General features: G+C 37.7%; 1 long non-coding RNA gene across 3 annotated transcripts in view; it reads left to right on the forward strand.

Annotated features, from left to right (window-relative positions):
* Positions 1-22,505, forward strand: part of LOC149717450 (uncharacterized) — a 208,973-nt gene that overhangs the window by 170,484 nt on the left and 15,984 nt on the right. For all 3 annotated transcript variants that reach the window (XR_016366820.1, XR_016366819.1, XR_016366821.1), the window contains one exon: positions 18,127-18,290. This is a non-coding gene — a long non-coding RNA (uncharacterized LOC149717450). The remainder of the gene's footprint in view (positions 1-18,126; positions 18,291-22,505) is intronic.

Here is a 22,505-nt window from a genome sequence, read left to right on the forward strand (position 1 = left end):
AATTTATTTATAAGGCATTCGGAGCCTATTTGAACCCTTGCCTATATTGGAAAATTCCTTAACGGTCTTAAAACGATTTAAACTGGGAGTTGATATGAGCGACCACCTGTTGGTTAAGAGAATAATTCCCGCTTTGTGCACTAGAGATCCTGCGCTAGGGGGCGCTTTTCGGTTCCCCGACCAGTAATTTTCACGCATGATGCATTCATTTCCAGCTAAGCCTTTCGCCATTTTGTTAATATTATCCTATATGAATTTCGAAAACTTGAAATTTATCAAATTAAGCCGAAGTTTTTGAATATAAAGCTAGGGTCTACGTGTGATTTTAGTTTGGTTTACCATGGATATGTATAAATACTAATAGCTACTATGGATGCCCAACTACCCCAAAAAAAGCTGACCGCCATATACGTGCGCAATAGAGAGCCTTCAGCGAGTCTATACACTCGTGGATGTGAACCTTGTGAGGTGGCTCTGAATTGAGTCAGTCGGAATCCGCTAGGTCTTGTGGGGGAAAGGAACTGCATCTCTCCGGAAAATCCTGAGTGGTAACTGGTGAGTTTGAAATTTTGCCCATGCGCAGAGAGAGAAAATATGGAATATTCTCTCTCTTTCGAGGTTGGTGGGGGGGGGGGAGTCGTATTTTTATCTCTGCTGAGCGGGCGCCTATGCGAAATGTAAGAGATGGGAATCCGTAATAAATAGTATTTATACATTCCGACCAAAAAAGGCGGCCCACTGGTAATCACATGGAATGAATGAGTTTGAATTGAACTCGGGGAGCCATAAGAACTTGGGCTTTGGCATTTTAGTTGCACAATCAAATCAAGTCATGGATATTCTCTAATTCAAACTCAAAAGTGTAATAGCCTAATTGCATGCACTTTATCTATAACTTTGAGTTAAATTACTTCTGTCTTTGTTAGACAGTAGATCGTGAAAGAGGAGTGAGTTAGAAAAATGCATGCACTCAGCATTTTTCGTAATTACGTATAGTCCGCTTTACGTTGAACTGTGTTTTTGTTTTCTAACTCTCCTGAATAATTAACTATGAACCATACAATGTCTTTTAACGCTTAAAACTAAATAAGGTTCATTTCACGTTTAGAATTCCATACATATTCTTTAAGCAATAACCGTAGTTAAAGTAGGAAATATAATATAATTGTTTCCAGTTGTCGCGACTATTGAAGATCCCATAAAATTTGCACCATAGTTCGCTATGTTTGCACGGAATTCCGAGCTAGTCTGAAATTTCCGGATGTAGGCAAGAAGTGATATCTAGTTTATTAGGGAGAAGGTTTAAGATGCCTAAGTATTCGCGCGCCATAGTCCCAGTCCCCCTTTCAAAATACAAGGGGGGGGGACGTAAAAGGAGGTCGGGCTATTTCGCCTCTCCTCAGTCGGAAAATATGTAATTTTCGTCATTCGCGTCGCGCTGACGTGAGTTTCCAAGAACCAATGAGATGCTTGTTGTAATTTAGAGGCGAGGATTAACTCCGGACCTACGTTTGGACTGGAGATAAAGCTGGAAATGTGGCCAATTTATACCTTCTCCCTAATAAACTAGATATCACTTCTTGATGTATGCTTTGTACTATACTGTTTTGGGGCGGATCCTTCGCGTAGCTTTTAAATTAAATTTTATTACGAAAGATTACAACGGAACAAAGGCGGATCTATATCTGGTTTTCAACATAAATCTATATAGTTTCCTCGAATCTGTAGCCTTTATTTTAAGTATATTTTCCTCGTAGAAATGCGTACAACATCGAATTCGAAACAATGTAGACTTGAATATATAACAAGGGTGGTATATATTTTGTGAAACAATGTCTTTCTGTTTTTACTATCTGTCTGTACATTTTTTTTGTTCCAACGACTCTTTTTACGGTGTTCTTGTCTCCTCTTTGTGAATAATGATGTACAGAAAATACGTGAATATCATATTTATCTATTATTTTCCGCCCTTTTCACACCGTGCAAAGGCTTAACTCAGTCATTATCTCGAGGCTTTAATGGAGTGAGTGGGATTCTCTCTCCTATAGTTTTCCAGAAACTGTATAGCTCAAAATTTATATAGAATAATCACCCACTATAAATGAATGATCTAGCTAGCTCGATCGCTTTTCTAAGTTAGAAGATTAAAGGAAATGTGGAACGTGGATTTTGTGCGAAAATTCTATTATGATTTCAAAATTTTAGGGTGTGATCTTAATTCTTAACTTCATAAAATTATGTAAGATTCAACCTGACCCTAACATAATTTTTAGTGTGTTAGGCTTAGGTATGTAGGGTTGAGTTTGGCTTAGATTTGGTTAGGCTTGAGTTTGGCTTAGATTTGGTTAGGCTTGAGTTTGGCTTAGGTTTGGTTAGACTTGAGTTGGGCTTAGGTTTGTTAGGGTTGAGTTTGGCTTAGATTTGGTTAGGGTTAAGTTTGGCTTAGATTTGGTTAGGGTTGAGTTTGGCTTAGATTTGGTTAGACTTGAGTTGGGCTTAGGTTTGGTTAGGCTTGAGTTGGGCTTAGGTTTTGTTAGGCTTCAATTGGGCTTAGGTTTTGTTAGGCTTCAATTGGGCTTAGGTTTTGTTAGGCTTCAATTGGGCTTAGGTTTTGTTAGGCTTCAATTGGGCTTAGGTTTTGTTAGGCTTCAATTGGGCTTAGGTTTTGTTAGGCTTCAATTGGGCTTAGGTTTTGTTAGGCTTGAATTGGGCTTACGTTTTGTTAGATTATAGTTGGGCTTAGGTTAGGCTCAATGGAGGATCAGGTTACTATGGTTTAACAAACTAGCCACTTTAATTTCGTTTAGTTTAAATTTCTTTGAACTTGTGGCAAAACAAAATGTATAAATTAGCAACAATTTAAAACTAGAAAAGTATAAGATGTATAAAAAAGTATGAAATGGCTGTTCACGTTCCCTTTAGAAGGTATATAGCTATAGTTGGACTCTGTTTCTAAAAGAGGCAAGCGGGGAAACTCTCTTTAAAGCTTTTCCTTTCAAGAAGGTTTGGGGAGAGAGAAGCAACCAGAAGACCATGGCCGCCGCACCAGCCAGTCCAATTGGAAAGCGATGGTTAAAGAGAACACTTTCGGTATATATATACCGAATCCCGTTAAAAATGCCTCAGTAATCGAGTGAATCTCTTTCAAGAGAGAAAACTCCCTTCTCCTTCAAAACCCTTTTACCACCGTCGTGGGCCACCAAGGTTTTGGCCATTAGAAAATTGTCTCCGAAGGGAATTTAAGACTGTTCGATAGGAAAAGACCAAGGAAAAGCTCCTGCCCTATCTTCTCTCCCCTTCCCTTCTTCCCTACCTTTTCTTCCTTCCTTCTTCGGAAGTAGATGCACTCGAAGGACTGCGCGAGATTTCTTCCTTAATTCAAGATACCATCCCTGCAGCCTTGTTTGTTGATTTCAGAAAAAAATTAAGCTTATGTTTGTAAACTCCTAATCCCGTCTGCATCTCCAGAGTCCCTAATTTTACTGGATGCTCACTATAAGCTTGGAGGACAGAGGTGAGATGGGGTAGAAAATATCCATACCTATAACGTTGTCTCTGTACCCCATCTACGGAAGGGCAACAAAGTCCTCCGAGCATCTTCAGTAGCTCCCTGTGTCTTAAAATTGGAAACTAATTCGTTGGAACTAGTTAATATTTTTAAATGGCGCTAGGCGGCAGCACTTAACAATCCCCAACTAAAGGTACACTAGGAGACTTTCATTACCGCACGTGGCTACTCCATCTCCCCCCCCCCCTCTCCTTTAAGAGTATATTGGATGCTCACTATATCAGCCTCCATTTTGAAAAATGGCGTCCAGATAAGCTACTAAAGCTTCTTAGCTCACACCGTAAATGTTTTGACCACAGCATTTATAACCCAACACAATTTAAAGCATACGGATAAAGTCGTTTCCTTTGTGTAATGTATGCCTCTGCGTGAAGTAGATCGCGACGTCGATGTTGTGTGAGGACTGTAATTGGCCTTCGTAGACTTGAAACGTTATTCGCTAACTCGTAGTAGGGTTTTCTGTAAGAAAACTAAATAGGTCGTAATTTCTTCAATATTTTATATGTAGATCTATACGTTTTTCCAATTTGAAATATACATTGAACCAGATTGAACTATAGCCCGGAGAGTTCTTACCTTAAAGTATAAAATTCCATTTAATAACTTTGGGAAGTTTATTTTTATTCACTTCGAGCATCTTGGTGGTGGTGCGACGCGATGCTCGTGTGTTTGTAGCATCTGGGAATTTCTTTTGAAAGAATTTGACTGAACACGTACTGTCTGAATTTTACGTGATTCGTTTGCTCTCTTATATAGACCGACCTTAAAAGCGCAACCACCAACCAAAAAGAGTGGTGGTGCATCTTTCTTTCTTTTCAAACTTCTTTTACAGATGATATCTTTTTTCCTATAACAGCAATCATAAGTTCGTAAGACATGTTCCATAAGTTTTGTCATTGGTTACAAACTGGAGCTTGTCGTGAAGTGACGTAGGTCATAGATTCGAGGTAAAGCGACGCCTGGTGAGGCACTGTCAAAGACTTGGTAGAGATCTAGTTTACTAGGAAGAAGGTATAAGATGCCTAAGTATTCGCACGCCATAGTCCCAGTCCCCCTTTCAAAATACAAGGGGGAGGGGCGTAAAAGGAGGCCGCAGGCTATTTCGCCTCTCCTCAGTCGGAAAATAAGTAATTTTCGTCATTCGCGTCGCGCTGACGTGAGCTTTCAAGAACCAATGAAATGCTGGTTTTATTTTAGAGGCGAGGATTAACTCTGGACCTACGTTTGGACTGGAGATAAAGCTAGAAATGTGGCGAATTTATACCTTCACCCTAGTAAACTAGATATCGCTTCTTGTAGAGACTAAAAAGGTAGATAGAAGTCCTGCAAAATTAACGGAGTGTAGTCCTCAAAACTTGCTTGTCGCTCTTGATTCTTGAAGTAGCTCGAGTTGTAAGTCTCCTCTAGCATTACGAAGCATAGGCAGTATCATACTTATGGAACGTATCTTATAAACTTATGTAGCCATTGAACATTTTTTGTTTTAAGTCTACTGTGTATTTGAAAGTTAGGACCTGTTTTCGTTCTCTTTTAGTTCAATTTTTATTAATGAACCAGAAAGGTTTTTAGAGTTAAGACAAAAGTTTAACTCGTGGGAAAATAAAAAAAGGTTAAATTGTTTAAACTTAGAAAAAATAGTGAAAAAGGCTTAGCGTTAGTCACGTTCCAGTGTTCTTAACAGCAAAACGAATTTATTGGATTGGTTTGTTTTAAGCATTAAATTTCATTTGTTGTTGTTTTATCATCAAAGTAAGGCATTTTAAGCGGAGGAACTTTTTCCATAAATTGAAGAACGAATTGCTAAGCCTAATTTCGATAGTTATTGGAGTTGATTTTATGCGTAGTGTCGATAATTGTCGGATTTAAATTTAAGCCTAATATCGAGATTATCAGAGAGTTGAATTTATGCCTAATATAGATAGTTATCGGATTTAATTTTAGGGCTAATATAGATAATTATCGGATTTAATTTTAGGCCTAATATCGATAATTATTGAAGTTCAATTTGAGGCTAATATAGGTAGTTATCGGACTTGAATTTATACCTAATATCGATAATTATTTGAGTAGAATGAGAGCCTAATATCGATAATTATTTGAGTAGAATGAGAGCCTAATATCGATAATTATTTGAGTAGAATTAAAGCCTAATATCGATAATTATTAGAGTTGACTTTAAGCCTAATGTTATTCAAAATCTGCATTGAATGTGTTTCCTATATACCTACAGCCTCAATTACCGACGTTTCCATTAATTGCTAAGCCTAATTCCGGTAATTATTTGGCCCAATTACTAATGTTATTTAATCGGATGTAATTCCAATAGTGCCTACACGGTATAATAACCGATACTTCCCATACAGAAAATTGTTTCGGAAATCGAGTTGGGGGCTTAGGAATGCAGGGGGCGGTAATCCGGTAAATCCTTTTGTCGTGGGGCCCAAAAAGATAATCCACTAAACGATTACCTTCTATTCCGAGAATTTTTTCTTTCTTCTCTTACTCGCGCTCTATCTCCGGATATTTGATGAAATCCCAACGTCTTTGATCATATTTCCAACCCCTTCATGTTACAGCAAGGATAACTCTTAAGCTTTCTAAGAAAGAAGTATAAAAACCCAAAGGTCAAGGCCTCAAAAGTTCACGGAAAGGTCAAGTTTATGCCATTTTCTAGTAATACTTTTTAAAAAAACAAACAAAGGCTTAGCATCTGTAGTTTTGTACATATTATGATCATAAGTTCATAAGATATGTTCCATAAGTTTGCTACTGGTTACAAACTGGAGCTTGTCATGAAGTGACGTAGGTCATAGATTCGAGGTAAAGCGAATACGCCTAGTGAGGCGCTGTCAAAGGCTTAGTACAGACTGAATAGGAAGTTTGCCTACAAAACCGAGTATAGTCCTCAATTCTCGCTTGTCGTTCTCGAACCAGCTCGAGCTGTAAGTCTCTATAGCATTACGACGTATATTAAGTGTCATACTTATGGAACGTTTCTCATACACTTATGATATTATACACCGTTTTAAAAACTAAATGACAAGGCCTAAAAAGAGAGTAGTCCAGAGGATTAGACCCAGTCTGTACTTTATTTCATTGTCGAGCTAGGCCTAAATTGCTTTTAAATTCTAACACCGTCGTAAACTTCTCCCAACAAATTCCAATTAAACAATGAAATAATTTTTACGTAACAAGTTTAAAACTAAAGTATAGCCGAAGGAATAGATGTAGAAAACGATTCGTAAATAACAAAAGAGGGGAGTTTGAAAGAGGAAAGAGAGAGAACTCTAGCTATAGAATAGACCTAGTTGAGTTGTTAAATTTTGTACTCGCTGAAAACTAAAAAAGAAATAGTTCTTTATTCTAGAATCTTGAGTTCTAGAGAGATCTTGCTGCTTTTCAATTTAAACTCCTTTTCCATCTCCTCCTCTTCTTCTTCTTTTTGGAAACGGTGGAATTCTAGTCGAGCTAGAGTTCATCCCACCCTTAAAACTCAATACGCCATAATCTACCATCATCACTATCCCAAATCATCAAAAGTTGAACTTTAAAAGGTCTGTTAAACTTAAGTTGTCTGGTGTATACATATATGTATATATATACAGGGTGTTTCTGATAAGTCTGCCATAAATTAAGGGGGATGTTCTTTGGGAAATTGAGTCGAAAATGTATAACTTCTATCTCCATTTTGCTACAAGGGCCGCTGTTTCAAATCGAGTTATGATTTGAGTGTTTTAGGGATGACCCCTTAATTAAATTAGCATAGTCTATCAGTTTCTTAATTAAATTTAAGGGGTCATCCCTAAAACACTATCAAATCATAACTCGATTTGAAACAGCGGCCCTTGTAGCAAAATGGAGATAGAAAATACATTTTCGACTCAAAACCGATTTCCCAAAGAACATCCCCCTTAAATTATGGCAGACTTATCTTATCAGAAACACCCTGTATATATTTTTTTGGCCCTAGAGAAAGGGTTCCCGCGTTTTCCGAAGTTATAGTTGAAAGTGTACAAGCAATTTTCCTTCCCTCTTCAAGATCAGTTTGCTTTTATCCTACGGGATTTTTAACATTGCCTCGGGTTTTTCTTGAGTTTGCAAACTGTATTTGAATTAAATTACGCCGTCTCTCAAACAACGCCCCCTTTTTTCCATACTCCACTACGTTTGTTTAGCATTCTAGCAGCCCAAATTTAGTTTTTATATGCCTCTCCGACGAAAGTAAATCCTAGGCACAATATTGCCGCAAAATATCTTAAATATAAAGCTTATCAAAGGGCAGAAATGATTTTGCTCCCATCTCTTGGTAGAAAAGGTCTATATAGATATAAACCAAATAGTACACGAGAATCCCCTTTGTTCGCGGTGAAAGTGTGAATCGATATTATAGTTTAATACAGGTATTTTCAATCTATATTATTTTGCCTTTATTTTCATTCACTCATGATCCGCGAACATGTCTGATGCTTCACCTAAAGTTTTTTTTACGTGTATTTCAACTTAATTGGTAATCTTGACGTGAAATTCCTCCAGCCTCTCTCAGCTTAAACTTCAGTGCAGTGTTGTCAGGCCTTCTGTAAGTCAAGTTAATCAAGAACTTACTGATTCAAACTGAGCTGTTACCCTTTATCTCAGCATGCAGTATCTAGACTCGCCAATGGTCTGGCAACACTGGGGGAACGGTAAAGAACTCCTTTGTGTAACTTCGTGTGAATTGACTCGAACTAGTCAAACACATTGTACTAGAATAGCTACTTAAATTCGACTCCCATTTCTGAGTCTGTCTTTACTGGATACTCGGAGTTCTGAACTCCCGAGCTCATGGGATAAAATTCTGTCGTCAATGTTTGAAAAAACTCTAAAAAAGAAATTCAGGTTCCTCTTTTAAGGTAGAGAGAGAGGTTTGGGATTTACCTGATTGAGATTAATGGCACTTTCATCTCTTCTCCTTTTTTTCTTTCTTTTCTCAATCTTCTCTACTTTTCTTCAGGAATCAGGATTGACTCTCATTGAGAAGGAATTTTTTATCCCTTCCATGCATCTTTGAGATATAAAACTCAGGAGATTCAATGTCCTTTAAAAACTTTAAAATGGAAACAGTTATAATTGATTCCCGACCTTCTATAGTTATCAATATTACCTTTAAATTAGAATTTCCACAACAATTAATATTCAGTCATGACTGCATAGGGAAAGGTTAAAAGTTCAGTTTGAATCAGTTCTTGACTCTCAAAAGTCAAAACTTACCCCATAGAGTGCAGTATAACCTCTTTATTGAAAAACTGATGCAGCGTATAACCCGTAATTTTATTATTTCGAACCGCCATTTTAAAAGATGGCGGCATATTTAGATTTAAAATCCACGAAGCCCTGGGGAGTGTCCCTATTGGACGAACGCGTCAGGTGGTAAGAGACGTCCAATAGAGGTACTTCCCAGTGCTTCTCAGGAAAGCCTAACGCGTAGTGTCCATTACGTGGCCTTACTAAAACTTAATTGCTCGTATCATCTTTAATTTTGTAGATAAGAACATGGTTCCAATCGATATATCCATTATTTTATACGCTTTATCGATTAAAAGATTTATGCATAGTACCCTTTCCCGAATTGTAATTCAATACGAGTTTCACTGGTAAATTTGTAAACATCTTACCACGTCAGTATCTTCGTCAATCTTTTACATTTGACCTTTAAAACTTAAGTTGTTGCATCTTTGATATTCCAATTCATTTATAATTTAAATATTCGTATTTTATTCTATCAAGAAGCGATATCTAGTTTATTAGAAAGAAGGTATAAGATGCTTGAGCATTCGCGCGCCATAGTCCCAATCCACCTTTCAAAATACAAGGGGGGACGTAAAAGCAGGCCGGGCTATTCCGCCTTTCCTCAGTCGGAAAATATGTAATTTTCGTCATTCGCGTCGCGCTGAAGTGAGTTTTCAAGAACCAGTGAGATGCTGGTTGTAATTTAGAGGCGGGGATTAACTCCGGACCTACGTTTGGACTGGAGATAAAGCTAGAAATGCGGCGAATTTATTCCTTCTCCCTAGTAAACTAGATATCGCTTCTTGACAATACTATATTAATATTAAGATTGTCTTCGGTTTCAATAAATATTTAGGTTGAGCATTCGCGCGCCATAGTCCCAATCCACCTTTCAAAATACAAGGGGGGACGTAAAAGCAGGCCGGGCTATTCCGCCTTTCCTCAGTCGGAAAATATGTAATTTTCGTCATTCGCGTCGCGCTGAAGTGAGTTTTCAAGAACCAGTGAGATGCTGGTTGTAATTTAGAGGCGGGGATTAACTCCGGACCTACGTTTGGACTGGAGATAAAGCTAGAAATGTGGCGAATTTATTCCTTCTCCCTAGTAAACTAGATATCGCTTCTTGACAATACTATATTAATATTAAGATTGTCTTCGGTTTCAATAAATATTTAGGTTAAAATATACTCGGATGTATTTTAAAAATTAATAATGTGAACAAATATATACCAGTACTTAAATTTTCATGCAATTGAAAGTTTATGTAAAGCATCTTGAATCTTGGTTTGTCTTCCCAAGTTTTAAGAAAACTATAGAATTATAAATGGTTTAAAAGTTTAATTTGGAGTGGTTATTTCAGCTAGTCCCTCGTATAAAGAAACGTACTCTTATATTTATTTAAAAATTCTTCAAAGACTTCGGGATATTTTTGCGTTCCTTGACCCTAAACTACCCTCTCGAAACTTTTCTAATCTTTTAATTAAATTTGAAGGAAAGGGGTACGTCCTAGAATTATTTATTATTACCGGATATATCGTATAAAATGATGAATATTTCGAAAATTAGTATTATTGTGTATCTGCCGAGGGGATAATCACTCGTAGTGTCTCCGTCAAGGGCTGGAAACTTATAGATTACGAATAATTCCCTTGGTACAGTCATGTACACCGAATAGGCCAAGTGACTAACCCCTCGATATCTACAAATATCACCAAAGGGAACAGGCATTGTTTGTCAGACTGCCGGTTTATTTTTTGTTACTTTATGTGCCGCCATTTTAAAATATGGCGGAAAATTGGACCCCAAAAGTCATAAAGTCAGTCTAGATAATAAAGCCAACTAGTATATTAAATATTAGTGAAATCGGTTGAAAGGTACGGATTTTATTCCATATGGAACCTTTTTCACTTTTTTGGTCTCCATTTTTCAAGATGGCCGCGGATTCTTAAACTGTTTCTTAATAAGTACCTACTACTTAAGAGTAACGTCCCTGCAAAATTACAGCCTTCTAAGAAACGCGGTTTTGACTAGGCCTTGTTATCAGTCAGTCCATATGTTCGTAAGACATGTCCCATAAGTTTGTCACTGGTTACAAACTGGAGCTTGTCATGAAGTGACCTAGGCCATAGATTCTCTTAAAGCGAATACGTCTGGTGAGGCGCTGTCAAAGGCTTAGTTCAGACTAAATAGGAAGGACTGCAAAATTAATTAACCCAGTGTAGGACTTCAATTCTCGCTTGTCGTTCTCGAACTAGCTCGAGCTGTAAGTCTCTAGCATTACGAAGTATAGGAGGCCTCATACTTATGGATAGAACATATCTTATAAACTTATGGTCACTCAGAACTTTTACTTATCAACATAAAGATTTTACTTGCTCATTCAAACAAGAACGATAAACAAAAACTCGACGTAATTTAACTTCAAAGTATGTTCTTAACACTATAATAGTTCCTCTTTCCAAGAAACCCAAAAACCTGCATGGCCATATTCATTTTGGTGACTTTAAAAATCGAAGCGGCGGAAAAGTTTTTTTTTTATTAGCGGCTCAACCTTGGGTTTCCAGACCGACGTTATAGCGTTATTATTTCTGTAAGCCTTTGCGTATCTAACCACGGTTGTACTTAAGCGTCTAGGAGGTGCGGTGGTTTGAAGAAAAATGAAAGAAGAGCTTGAGACTATTAATCAAAAACTAGATCCCCGCTGAACTAGCTTTCTCCTACATACATTCTCCCATAAGTTCATAAGATATGTTCCTTCCATAAGTTTGTCGCTGGTTACAAACTGGAGCTTGTCATGAAGTGACGTAGGTCATAGATTCGAGGTAAAGCGAGGGACGCCTGGTGAGGCGCTACATGCCAAAGGCTTATTAGCACAGATGGAAGTCCTGCAAAACTAACCACCGAGTGTATGACTTCAATTCTCGCTTCCGAGCTGTAAGTCTCTAGCATTACGAAGTATAGGTAGTGTCATTCTTATGGGTGGAACATATCTTATAAACTTATGATTCTCCCCCTAGAGAATCGCTTGTTGGGAAGAGGAGAGAAGATTCGAACGAGTTGTGTAGACTTGTAGTTTGGGGCCGTTAAAAGCACTCGTAACGGCTCTTCGTGTCATTGGCGAACTTATATCGGTAATCGGTAAATGGCCCATATTTTAACCCCCTTGGAATGGCCACCGTCGACGCTTGTCGATACGATTATTGCTATTCGCGAATAAATTCCTCCGTAATGTACTCTTGAATCAGTTAAGAAAGCGATATTTTTTCTTCTGAACTTAGAGAGGGAAATTCAAAGAAGTAAAACTGCAACGACTTTAGATTCAGGCGTCTGCGCTGTACCGTACGTGTATTCAATTGTTTCATGGGCATGTACATAGAAATAGATGTATTAAAATTATGTTGTTTCAGTTATGGGAGGATCTTTTTCGACTGCATTTTAATGGGGGAAACTCAAAAGAGTAAAACAGCGACTTTAGATTCTTGCGCATGCCCTGTATGGTGTATTGTTTCCCGAGCATGCACAGAGACATCGTGTATTGAAATGATATCGTTAAGTCGTAATTCAAACCATTTTTATAGGCAGTTTTCGTATAGAAACTTATAGGAATCCGTGGAACTTACGATGGGCAAATAGCAGAAAATATAAGATATTTACTGGTTGGCCATTTTCCATGATGGCTGCCGATTAAAACCGAAGTTAATACAGTATAATGTAGGTGTGAAATTTACGAAGAGCTTTTGAGTGAAACTGTATAGTGAGAAAACCAACATATCTCGATTTATCTATTGGTCTATTTTGAGGAGGAACTGTAAGGGCTTGCCCCTGGGAGGTAGACTTAGCTTGTGTAGAACACATTGGCGGATAGAGCTCGGGTTTTTAATTTTTATCCGGACCCCGTTTGGACCCCCAATGGGGAATACGTGTAAGATAACCCGTCTTCAAAATCAATGTTTTGCACGAAAACCTCCCTGGGCCTTTACACGTGTCCTCCTACGTATACCTTCTTCTCTGCTGACTAGTCCTGCATAGTTTGTTTCTTCCGGATATTGAATCACTTGTGGAGCTGTTGTGGTGGTTATATCTTGGGCAATGTAGCGCTCTCTTACCCTGATGTATTATTAAGGGTCTAACGAAAGCCACTGGAAAAACATTGTCCGCGTTAACCTTTAACTTACTAAGCCTTGTGGAGGGAGAGCAGGCCCAGAGAATTTCGGGCGCCACGGTCTATGAAAATTAAACATTTGCAATTTCTTCTGAAGTACAACATCGTAAAATCATCATTTAGTGTCAAATTTTAAATTGATGAGAAGTGATTAAATTGAATTTGAATAAATCTTATGTATCTGGATTCTGGATATGGCAATAAACGTAAACAAGCCGGCCTGACGGTCAAGACAAGGGCCGCTTTGATATACAGAGTGTTTCTGATAAGTCTGCATGGGGACGTTCTTTGGGAATACGATTTTGAGTCTAAAATGTAACTTCTATCTCCATTTTGCCACAAGGGACACTGTTTTCAAGTTAAGATTGCAGGAGTATTTTACTGATGACCCCTTAAATTTAATTAATTAAGAAACTGATTTAGACAATGATTTCTAATTTAATTAAACATTCAAATCATAACTGGAAAACAGTGAGCTTTTGGGCAAAATGGAGATAGAAGTTACATTTTCGACTCAAAATAGATTTTCCAAAGAACATCCCCCTTAATTTATGGATGCAGACTTATCAGAAACACATGTAATGTAATTCTTCTCAGAAATTCGCTGACGAAATTTTCAAGGCCTTTTGCGTCGATCAATTTTAAGTTTTCCAATTTCCAAAAAGGCGAACCTTGAGAGAGAAAGTTTTCCCAACATGTATTGTAAGAAAGCCGCGAAACAAATCTTGAAGAAACTCAATCTTTCATTTGTAAGTACTACACACATGTTGGTATCCACACACACACACACACACATACTAGAAGCGAGGAATGTTTTGTTCCTTTTTGCGCTCCATTAAAGAAAATCTCGCCGCCTAGGCTATAGTATCGGGTTTTTACCATTCTCCTCCATCTTCCTCGATCCTCAGCCTCTTCCAAGGTTTGATCCTCTTCTCTTTCTTCTTCTTTCTACTCTAGTGCGTGGAGCGAAGCAGCGCGTTGATGACTGCGCGCCTATTTTCTTTTTCGATCTTCGCGCATTTTCTCTCTCTCTCTCCCTCTCTCTCGCTCTCTCTCTCTCTCTCTCTCTCTCATCCAATCGGATTTTTTTCGCTCTGCCGTCACAATTAATTAGGGAAAGATATTTCGGCTTTTCGTCTTTTGATCATAGTTTTATTCGCACGCCCGTTTCCATCTACGTCTCCACCCTTGAAAGCCGACGATGCTACGTAAATACATTACATGTTGATTATTCGAGACGCCAAGAGGCGAGTTTAATTCAATTCAACCAAGAAAATATACCTTTAAGAGCAAACGTTGTTTTTTTTTTCAAATTTGGTACACCATTAGATACGATTAAGAAGCTAAAGTTTCCAAGTTTTTAGCTTTAAATTTGGAGAACTTCTTGAATAATGCAAATTTTTCAAAAACCCACTATTTATAAAAATATTTCTTTCATTTCTGTGGGTTGGCACCTAAAGTACTTGAGCTTCCGGAGTAAGTGCTTGAGCTTTCGGAACAAGTGCTTGCGCTTTCGGAAAAAGTGCTTGAGCTTTCGGAAAATGTGCTTGAGCTTTCGGAAAAAGTGCTTGAGCTTTCGGAAAAAGGTGCTTGAGCTTTCGGAAAAAGGTGCTTGAGCTATCAAAAAAAGTGCTTGAGCTATCGAAAAAAAGTGCTTGAGCTTTCGGAAAAAAGTGCTTGAGCTATCGAAAAAAGTGCTTGAGCTATCGAAAAAAGTGCTTGAGCTATCGAAAAAAAGTGCTTGAGCTTTCGGAAAAAAGTGCTTGAGATTTCGGAAAAAAGTGCTTGAGCTTTCGGAAAAAAGTGCTTGAGCTTTCGGAAAATAGTGCTTGAGATTTTGGAAAAAAGTGCTTGAGCTTTCGGAAAAAAGTGCTTGAGCTTTCGGAAAAAAGTGCTTGAGCTATCGGAAAAAAGTGCTTGAGCTTTCGGAAAAAAGTGCTTGAGCTTTCGGAAAAAAGTGCTTGAGCTATCGGAACAAGTACTTGAGCTTTCAAATCATATGTTCAAATCCGAATTATCGTCCAATTAAGATGTGTCGGAACTTCGATTAAAGCCTTTAGAATTAATGAACTAATAAAACTTAATATTCATGGCAGTATTGAATAAACCCTTTTGCCCAAACCGAGTTAGAAAATTTACCAAATTCCCTTATAGCTTTTAGAGTAGGGTATAGCTTCTCGCGAAATGCAATCTCCAAATGGCGATGGCGTGGTCGGATTTTGTTAAAAGCCAAGAGCAACTTGTGGATTCTTTTATTTATTTTTTTTTCTGAGAACTCTTCTAACACGAGATCCGAGTAAAGTCGAAGTCGAGCTCGAAGTGAAAGAAAAAAAAATATTTTGCCAAACTCTTTTTCAGTTTTCTCTCTTTAGGGACAAAATAGATTCCGACACAATCTCTATCTTTGGTTCATCCTTCTTTACTCTATCCAGAGGAGAAGGAATATCTAAAAAGGAAATTTAGGGTGATTCTATATATGGGATACTCCCACAAGTATGGTGATCTTAGGTTTGGCTATACGACGAGTCTACACATCCGTCTCAGATAACTCGCGGTTTTTTTTTAAGGTGGCGCCTCTAGACCAATCGATCCTCGAGAAGAGCCGTCTATACTTTAGAAGCCAAAAGAATAAAGAGGAAAGATTTCTTTCTTTTTTCGAGATTTTTTTTTTTTTTACTTCTAAGGAGAACGTTTCAAATTCATCCTTTGTAAAGTGATGGTAAAGAGGTCACTTAATGGAGGTGTTTCTTATGGTTTTATCAGGTTTATTAGAAACTTAATTTGTTAAATGGTTGCTCAGATTGCTTTGTTATAGTAAGAAATTATAGCTATTTAGCCAAGGAATACTGGTAAAATGTATGGCTTTCTTTGCTAAGGTTTATAAAGTAAAAACCAGGGTAAATGTCAAGGTTTACTCAAGAAAAATCAGGGTAAATGTCAAGGTTTACAAACGAAAAATCAGGGTAAATGTCAAGGTTAAGAAACGAAAAACCAGACAAAATGTCAAGGTTTTCCGAAAACCCACGCTTTTCTTTACTAAGGTTTAATGAAAAATCAAACTAAATGTCAAGGTTTGCCGAAACGCAAGGCTAAATGTCAAGGTTTACCGAAACACCATGCTAATTGTCAAGGTTTTTCGAAACACCATGCTAAATGCCAAGGTTTACCGAAAACCAACGCTTTTCTTTACTAAGATATAATGAAAAATCAAACTAAATGTCAAGGTTTACCGAAACACCAAACTAAATGTCAAGGTTTACCGAAACACTAGGCAAAATGTCAAGGTTAACCGAAAACCCAGACCTTCTTTGCCAAGGTTTACTGGAATACAATCCAATGTCAACGTTTACTGACTAATAATAAGGAATTCACCCTCTATCAAAATTTACTGAAAAACATCATTTCAACTCCATACTTTCAACCGCTCTTTAAAGATGCTCTTTCCTCAAATCTTCATCATGGGGTTAAACTTTGTTTTTGAACGCTCTTTACGAAGGCCTGTTCGAGATACGTTTAAAATTGATTATAAAATCGTATCTCCCAAGCTTATTTCTAAGGCAGTTACAACATTTTACCTTTAAATCTTAGTCGAGAGGTGAATTTTGAGTGAAAGGGCATCGTTCATTCCGTTATTTTTGCGGCATAAAAAAGATAAAAGCCCTTATGGGCAAAAATAACATTTTGTTAGACTGATGTCAGTGTCTCCCGAGGACCCTCGCCTTTTTTTTCTTTTCCCATGTGGCTCTGTGAAGTATCGCTTTGGGTGGTACCGAGAACAGAGTGAAAAAAAAATAACATATATGTATTTTTTTATTTCTTGGCTAAATTACGATCTCCGGAAATTGCCTTTTCCAATATAGCTCTTCCCGCGCTCACTCCTTCATTTCGCGCCACCACCATTAAGGTTTTTGCGCGCCAATTCTTCTTAACAGTTCATTTTCTTAACTGGAAACCTTCCTTCTCCCCCAAACGAGAAATACCCCCCCCCCCTACTTTGATCAAGGAGTATAGATAGTGTTCGATTAACTGTTGTTGCCATTCATTTTTGTTTAAGTGTAATTCAACCGATATCTAGAACAAACTGAAAAGCTTGTATAATTCTGTTCCGATTCAGTTATCATTCAGTTAGATCCAAATCTGAATGATGCAGGAGATGGTCTAATAACAATTTACTGGCAACCCTGCTGAAGCACATGCGTTTAAAGTTAAGAAACTGGGGAGGACAATAAGCCCCTTCGGTGTAACTAAGGGGAAAAGACACGGGGGTAAAAACTTTGAATTCCATCTCCCTTTGTGGCGCCTGCGCTCTAGGCGTTATGGGTTCAGAGAGTGCTACCAGACAGCTATGGGCTAAAATCCTTGTATGGCCCAATACTGAGTGTTACCTACCCCATTTTTACATCGATGAGGATTATTTCTCCTTCCTCTTTAATGCAAACTATTAATTGCAAAAGCATCATGTTAATTTTTCTTTAACTAAGATTGGAGTATTTTATGGATAATCCCTTAATTAAATGTAATTAAGAAACTGAAAGACAATGATTTCTAATTAAATTAGGAGGGCATCCCCAAAACAATTACTCGAATGTTAACTCGAAAACAGTGGCCCGAATGGCAAAATGGAGATAGAAGGAAAATGCCCCTTAATTTGTGCCAGACTTATCAGAAGATACTAAACTTGGCATTTAAATTGCTCAACTTCCCGACGTTTCAAACTTAGCTAAGCTAATAAAAGTTCTTATTTGTGTATACGCAATAACCCCAACTCTCGTATTAATTCATTTACTTGGGTAAAGGGGGGTGTGAATCGTGTGATTAGTTGCTCCTATATATAAATATGCAAAGAAAAAATAAAATTGTCACTCAACTTTAGTACGGAAATATTTTAGCCTCCCACGCTGTGTCTATATCGTGTTGCTTAATGAAACCCTCGGGGCCGTTTAAGAACTGGTGATCTAATCATTTACGTCAAATACGTTGGAATTTTAGGGAGAAATATGCTTTCGGAAATGTATTTAGGCCTAACTTTACGCTTAAATGAAGAATTACCCATTTAAAAAGTTCGTTAGACTGCAAAATTTTTACTTTTATAGATTTCTAAATGGAGCTCTCTTTTTTTGGTCTTTTCTAGGAAACTCTTTAATGACGTCACGATCAATGCCTAGCTGTACTATATAGAATTCATTTTTAAGGTGCTATACCGAAATAATCTCTCAGAATTGCTTGCAAACATCAGTCCACGTCACCAAAGTTTTAACCGGGGGTTTCTATGGAGAGTCGTATATGAAAATGAGGGTAAGTGATTTTACAAATTTTAAAATTTAACATACCTAATTAGGATTGGTGTATTATTATTAACATTGAAATATGAACTGCTAATGTAACAGACCCTTTAAATAATGAGATTCTGTTTCCTAATAAGGACTAATAGGGCATTGCACTGTGCTAGGGTGAATTCTGTAACTGTTTGGTATTTACTAAATCCCCAGAAATCAACCCACAAACCTTGATTGTCTTGACGTGGGACAAAAATAGACAAGCGCATGCGCCTTGGCAAATATAGTTAAGCGCTAATATAGTAATTATGAGGTTTCGTAACCTGTGCACTCCAAATGTAAAATGATGTTGGTATAAGAATCATGTTACAATTACCCCGTCGCTTTGTGTTGGGTACACACTTCTCTCGAAGAAAAGTATTATATACTTCTGGTAATATAATCTCAGAGGTAATATTACCATTTAAATTAGTTGAAATATTTATCCGCCTAAAAACAAAACAATCAATAAATTTTAATCGAGAAATTACTGTACTGGGAGGCGAAACAAAAATCGAATATTCCGTATAAATATATTTTTCTACATTTTGTAAACAAATTAACTGTATGACACTTTTCCACAATCATTTTAGTTACGGTAAACACGCGAGGTAAAAGATTAAACGCGTACAAAACTCAATATAGGCCTATATATACATATATATAAATATAGATGACCTCGGAAAAGGGAGTCATACTGTTGCCATGGCAACGGAAGTTTTTTTTTTTTCATTAAAAAATCATATTATCTCGATCGGAGTTTTGTAGAATAATGGTTACTTGTAACATAAAACAGGAATGACACCAGGAGAAAAAATGGCTATTGGGACCCAGCTCTCTTCCCTTCTTTTCTTGAACTGACCGACCATTTTCGGGGGGTAAGGTGGGGGGAGGGAAGGGTTGGCTAACGGTTGAGTGTGCCTGAGTCTCCCAGGGCCAATTCCCAACAAGGCCAATGATGTCTTTTAGTTCGGATAATGTCCAGCCAGGTCATATGGCGGACAGCTTTCATTCGACGATCTCTTTCTTCATTTTCTTTATTTCTTTCTTTCAACTTTGAGCTTCCATTTCTTTCTAAAACAAATCGTCTTTTTGCTGTAATTGAGGATCAAAAATACAGCAGTAGTATTGTACATACCATGAAATAAGAATCTTTACGCTATAGGCCTAACCCTGTTTTAAATGAATATACAGGGTGTTTCTGATAAGTCTGCATGCATAAATTAAGGGTGTGTTCTTTTGGGAAATCGATTTTGAGTCGAAAATGTAACTTCTATCTCCATTTTGCCACAAGGGACACGGTTTTCGAGTTAAGATTGGAGTATCGACCCCTTAAATTTTACTAATAAACTGAAAGAGTTCGACAAAGATATGTCATCATCGTGATTCGGGCATAAACCTACCTTTATTAATTTCTAAAATTAAATACATACTCAGACTAATTAAAATCTTTAAGACAGAAATATTTTCGAACGTCTTACATTTTTATGCGCAATTATCCCTTTAAGGGAAGATCAATTCTACACGTTATTTAGACACATTTTACATCAATTGACACATAACGCAATGTGCAAACTGATTGGGATGTAAGACACGGAGAAAATGGGCAGCCTATCCAGATCAAAAATAGCCTACACAGATGAGAGAGAGAAAGAAAAAAATGTATTTCTTATCTGCTACAACACTATCTATTTGGGATTTCGTTGTTAAAAGCCATTAGTTCGGAATGGATCTTTCGTTGCAGACTTTCTCATCTTCCATCCTTTCCTCTCGCGAAACGCGAGTCTCAAATGTTACTAGTCGATTTATTATAGGTTCCCTGCTATTTGGACCTTGTAATAGCTAGCTAGAAAACCCGGCCAGGGTTGTTATCCAACCTCGATCCCAACCAAAACCGTGGTGGAACGTTAGCTGCATGCTCCGGCGTGGACATTCGCTTGTCATCAAGAAGGGGTATATCCTTGTCCTCCCAGTAGCGTCATCTCACGCTCAGCTGAGAGAAGGAAACCGGGACCGCGAGAGCGTCAATGACTTTTCTAAACATTGACTCCAATCCTATCCTCTGTCCCAATCTAGCTTGCTTGGCGTTTTTAGGATCTAGGAAACTTTTCATTAAGGGCGACGGTTTTTCATTTTGCGCCCCCCCCCCGCTTTTTCGTGTCGTTGGGTGCCCCTACAGGAAAATCATCTGGCATCTCTTGACCCATCCCCCTAGCTCCCTTCTGTTTTGTCGCACTGACTCGGCGGCGACTAGACTCGTTGCCGGTTTCTAGACTTGATTTTTTTTTGTTGAGGAAAGGCAATTGGAGCGGCACAGATTAACTCTGTCCCCATTTTTCGATAATAAACTATACAATTCTTTTTTCTTCTCATCTTTATTTTGGACGACAATCCTATTATTCCGCTTTCGAATTGGACTTACTGAATTTAATTTACTTTCCGCTCGTCACAGGGATATGTGGTGTGGTCTTATGTTTATGTTTTACTGAAATATCTATGCCTACAGGTTCACTGAAGTGGGTTCATTGCTCGTGTTTCCGCTTAGTGACGATAGGTGGCGCTATTTTAAACGGTTTATGTCTGCGTGGTTCATTTGGTTCATAGACCCTTGAAGGATAGAGGACTGGACAGTGCCGGATTACCTACTATAGGCACTGTTGGCAAGAGTCTAGGGGTCCTGGAGATCAAATGGCCCCTCGGTGGTCAGCCTTAAGCTCTCAGCTGTCATATCGCGTGGGACCCCGAACGCCCAGTGCCTAGGGGCCCCCAAGAGTGTTGATCCTACTCTGCCCCATGAGACAACGTACTTTCCTTCTAAGTTCTATAGTTAATTTAAAACTATGAAGGAATTGTGTCTCTTTAACGAAGTTAGGTTCATTTTAAAGATCAATTTAATTAGGTTAATTAATGAAGATATTTCATAAGGGTTTTATTCAAAGCCTATTTATTGTCAAACTAAACATTGAACTTTGCTTAGTTAATTAACATTGCCCTTGCCCAATGAATTAAAATAAATAAAAACTAAATCGTTATACAATGAAAGTCACTCACGCAGTATTTTGTTGCGTTAATCGCTCTGTTAACGTTAGGGTTACGTTGAGACTGGACATATAATTTGGTAGCTCCTTGGATAATTAATTAATAGTCTTAATGAATTTAAATTAAATACTAGAATATTTACGCTCGCACGTTCTATATAAAAATGGATTTAATTAACATAAGTTATAATTTTTTTATTTAAACATTTCTGAAGTTAAATATTTAACTTGTTATTTCCGCTAATCCTTTATATTAATCTCATACTGAGTCATTAAATAATTAACCTTCGAATTGATTAAGAACTTCTCGAGATCAATTAAACTTTAATATTTGCGTAACGTGGATAGACTTAATTATTCAACTATACTAGGTAGTACTTTTCTCTACCCGTTAACCAATATACTCTCCAAATTAGGCCTACATTTTAAAACTTTAAAACATCGGGGTAACTGCTAAGCGTAAATCCACTGAAGAATTTATACAAAGACCTTCAAGAGCGAGCCTCAACTCCCTAAGAGCAGAACCCTTGTCGAGGCGCGGAGAGTTTTTGAAATTACACCCGAGGTATTAAATTGCCCTTATTCTTCTAGAATCTAAACTCTTTTATAGACCTATTCGAGCTGTTAAGGTACTCGCCTTCAACTGAACTTAACCCGCAACCGCTTTTAATTATTACACACGGGGCTGGTAGATTGTTAAAGCATTTTGAAAGAAAAGGTCGGTCCGGTTCACGAGTCTCTCCTTTGAGAGTTTGGGACCTAGCTGGGACTATAGAGAAGTTTTACTCCCACCTCTGTTGAAAAGGGTCTTGGCCTAGCTATAGGGTTTTCAGAATTTTAGATCGGGATTTTGGGTTGAAAATATACCCACATCAACAGCAGTGGTTCTCCCATAAGGGAATATACGGAGTGTTTTTGATAAGTCTGCCATAAATTTAGAGGGATGTTCTTTGGGAAATCGATTTTGAGTCGAAAATGTAACTTCTATCTCCATTTTGCCATAAGGGTCACTGTTTTCGAGTTAAGATTTGAGTGTTTTAGGGATGAACCCTTAATTAAATTAGCAATCATTGTCTTTCAGTTTCTTAATTAAATTTGATTAAGGGGTCATCCATAAAATACTCAAATCATAACTCGAAAATAGTGTCCCGGACGGC

This window comes from Phalangium opilio, unplaced genomic scaffold (assembly GCF_054372755.1).
Source record: "Phalangium opilio isolate 3A_F unplaced genomic scaffold, DU_Popi_V2 ptg000003l_1, whole genome shotgun sequence".
Taxonomy (NCBI): Eukaryota; Metazoa; Arthropoda; class Arachnida; order Opiliones; family Phalangiidae; genus Phalangium; species Phalangium opilio.